We start from the raw sequence: 4,230 nt of genomic DNA, 5'->3' as shown, positions 1-4,230 counted from the left end.
GAGAGGAGAGAGAGAGAGAGAGAGAGAGAGAGAGAGAGAGAGACGGAGAGAGAGAGAGAGAGAGAGAGAGAGAGAGAGAGAGAGAGAGAATAACTACAAAAAAAAAAGAACAAAATGCTAATTAAAGTTCAACATGAACAAATTTTTCCATGATTAAATTCAAATTTTTAAGAGATTTTCAAGAATCATTCTGCGCAATCCACATTGTTCCATGGGCAACTAGAATTTCGTAAGAAAGGAATCTAAAAATAACACTTATTAATTTATAATTTTTTTGAGATCTTATAACGTTTTTTTGAAAATTTATAAAATTTTAATTTAATAGTTGTAACCCACAACGGTTGTAACATGTGCCAAAATATTTGTAACATCTTGTCATAATTTGTAACAAAGATTTAAATAAAGAGAAAGTATGTATGTTTGAATAAATTTGATAAATTCTCACTTAATGTTTATAACTTCCTAAAAGACTCATTCTCACTTAATGTTTATTACCAAATATGTGCTCTCGCAGTCACGCTTTCTTTTTCGAGCTGCAGATAAAAAATTGAAAAAAAATTAAAGAACAATGCGGCCAATTTATCTAATGAAACGTGCATGTTCTATGTTTGTTGGCAAAATAAAACAAAGTAATTGCAATAATAAGGTCTAAAAGCCATCAACCCTTGCTCCATAAATTGCCAATGTTTTGCCATAACATAACACTAACTTTTTCAAAAATATCCGAATTTTCTCAATAGTGATGCCAAACTTAAACAACCATTCAGATTCAATTTGAGATCAAACAACACTTCAAATTTTGCATGAGTCAAATATCAATGTATTTATTGCTATTATAGACTCTGCCCTTTTCTAAACCAAATCTCTACACTAGAGAATACTTAAAATAGAGTAGATGTAACATAAAAATACTATCATTTGATTCATTCATTAAAACCTTAGCAAATATTGTCAAATCTCTCCACTACTGCTATACAATCAATCATCCCTAATCTTATCTTATTTCCAATTAAAGTAAGTTTATAATCCTTCACTTAATAAAATCATCCCTAATGTTTTCATATACATGTGATGAAATGAGTAAGAGTATCAGAGTAAATCGACTAACTTGAATAAACGAGAGCAAGAGTATTTTGGGAAATAGTTGAAATTTGGGATGCAGACATAGCCTATTATTAACAGAGAAGAGAGACTGAGTGAGACTGAGAGAGAGAGTAACAGAGAAGCCGAGAAGTGTTAATGTGATTGATGGGTAGGTGGAGCGATGGTGAGAAATGAATTTAGTAATAACTTCAAAGTCACTTTGAGTAGTTGATATTGGGAATATGAAATGATTTGGGGAGAAGATTTGTATAGCCCTTTCAAATCAAAGCTGTCTCCTTCAAAGGTATTGGAAAGGGGAAAGATTTGGCTAGAAGAAGATGTACAAAGAATTACTTACTATGGAAAGATTTGGCTAGAAGAAGATGTACAAAGAATTACTTACTATGCGTGGGATTAGGATTCCGGGATATGGATCAAGTGTAGTCAAACTGTACGCAATCAGCATTTTCGGACCGTTCGATCAAGATCAGATAGTTAAATTTTTAAGTTTGAACCGTCTGGCTCTTTAAAAAAAAAAGTCTGAACCTCTGATCTTGATCTGATGGGCTAGATATGGTAGACTGCAGTGCAATGAGAGATAACGCCTCTTCAACAATAAATAAATAACTTTAATTTTTTAAACTGGTTTTCTTAACTTCCTTCAACAATAATTACATTTAACAAAAGTAAGAAAATTTCTCTTTCCACATCAAATTCTTCTTTTACGCACTCCGCAATTACGTTTTTGTCCCTAGAAAAAACGTCACTTAAGTGGCGAAAATCACTTGAATGTGCATTTTTGAGTTCTGGGCGCCTGGTACAAACTCAGCCCCATGATCAACAATCCTACCCACAATGTTTCAAATTTTATTTTATATGATTAATTAAATAACTAGTTTTGTAATTAAATTTAAACAAATAAATAATAAAGAAAAACATTTTCTACCATAAAAAGAAAACGAAAAATAGAAAGAAGAAGAAAATAATATTAGAAAAGGAAAGTGGTAGTTTATGGTGTTCTACTTCCAAAAGAAAATACAATGAAAATAGTACTATGCATCATCCCACCTGGGGGGGATGATGTGTTACCGGATAAATTGTTGAGGGACCTGCAAATGAAACAATGGTTGAGGGAACCACATAAATTGTTGAAGTTTGATCAATTTCATAATAGCCCCCAAAAAGCTCAAAACAGATCCTCATCCATTCTCTGGCAGGTACAAACTCAGCCCCATGATCAGCAATCCTACCCATAATGTTTCAAATTTTATTTTATATGATTAATTAAATAAAATAACTAGTTATTTAATTAAATTTAAACAAATAAATAAAAAAATATTTTTCTACCATAAAAAGAAAACGATAATAGAAAGAAGAAGAAAATAATATTAAAAGGAAGGTGGTAGTTTATGGTGTTCATTATATTTTTCATTTTTTCATTTTTCTGGTCGAGTTGATTTAAGTGGCGAAAAACTACTTGTTGTTAGAAACACTATCCCAAATAAAACAAATCAAAATAAAATATTTACAAAACAAATCAACGAATTGATTAAAGTGACCCATCATTTTTCAAAATTTATGGACCCTAAAGACCTCGAGGCATTTAACAATTGAATTTATTGTAATATAAACTCATAGAGTTGAACCCAAGCCCTCCACCTCATAAACATATATTCATAACCATACATTTATAACCACTAAGCCACATGAGATGCACTTGTCATTAAAACAACTTCACATATATATAACTTAGAAGGGTAAATTTATGTACCCTAAAGACCCCGAGGAATCTAAGGCACCTAAAATTTTGTATTTTTTATATTTTATATTTTTTTCCTTTTCTCGCCGAATTGATTTAAGTGGCGAAAAACTACTTGTTGTTAGAAACACTATCCCAAATAAAAATTGTCACAAAATTACTTCCTCCGTCTCAAATTACAAGTTCCGTTGAATGTAAATTCGTTTAAGGTAAGGGTACTTTCCCATACTTATCATAATTGAAATTAATGGTTATGTATTATAATTTAAAAAGTATGATTCATAATCGTTGTTAAAAGAGAAATGAAATTAAAACACAATCTTACGTGGTAAAATTTAATTTTTTACGGAAAAAATTATAGCTCATATAACCACATAGTTGCATGACATTTACATAATTAAAACGTGAAATACTTTTGTAATTATAACTCTAACACTCTCATAACACCGGCATAACATTTGAAATTCAAACGTTAAATAATTTATTCGTAAATTGTACAATCGTACAATAGAAACAAACAAACTGAATTTAACAACAATCCTAGAATTGAAACAAACAACATATGGATTCTTATCCCAGGTGAGGAATATATTTGTGCTACAAGGGAAATTAAGATCTACTTCTCTTGTCCTCTAAGCTTAAACGATAATTAATGATATACTCATGCTCTAGTCCTCTAGTCCACAGTCAGCAAATTCTTTAATAAGCTCAAGATAGGCCTCAGAACCTGATCTCTCCACTTGGAGAGATCGTACAAGTAGTTCATACTTCCTCGCATTGCTCCTTGCTCCTTGGCTACTGGAAGGAGGCTGAGAACTTCGGATGGAAGGAGACAAAGATGCATTGCTCCTTGTTCCTTGACTACTGGAAGGAGACTGAGAACTTCGGCTGGAAGGAGACAAAGATTGTGGCGGGGGAGTGGAACTCGAAGGCGGTTGCCAGGTTGATGTAATAATCTCAAAGAATCTACAACCACCATCTCCCTGCCCATACACACACGAACTTAATACAACTTTAAAAACAAACAAACTTGAATATAATAGCCCTTAAAATTCTCACTAGAACACAACAACGCTAATATTTTTTATTATCACGTCGAAATCTGGTGCGACAAAAGCCACGTCCACATGGACACTGCTTGAGTTCATCCTCAAAAGAGTAGAACTCGCAATCAATGATGTTATTTTCCTGTCAAATAATATATGTTAAGATATAACATTTAAAATAAAATAAAATAAAAGTGTGCAAAAATTATTTCAAGACTTGCCTTATCAGAACCAGGGCATTTGTAATACGGACGAGTCATGTTAGGGCCTTTTGTTGTTACCTTCCTGATTAGACATCCATTCCCGCAGGGACATGTAAGCTCCATGATTCTGAAGTTTAGT

Source organism: Lathyrus oleraceus, chromosome 1, assembly GCF_024323335.1.
Source record: "Lathyrus oleraceus cultivar Zhongwan6 chromosome 1, CAAS_Psat_ZW6_1.0, whole genome shotgun sequence".
Classification (NCBI taxonomy): Eukaryota; Viridiplantae; Streptophyta; class Magnoliopsida; order Fabales; family Fabaceae; genus Lathyrus; species Lathyrus oleraceus.
The sequence above is the reverse complement of the archived record's forward strand: the minus strand, read 5'-3'. Positions refer to the sequence as shown.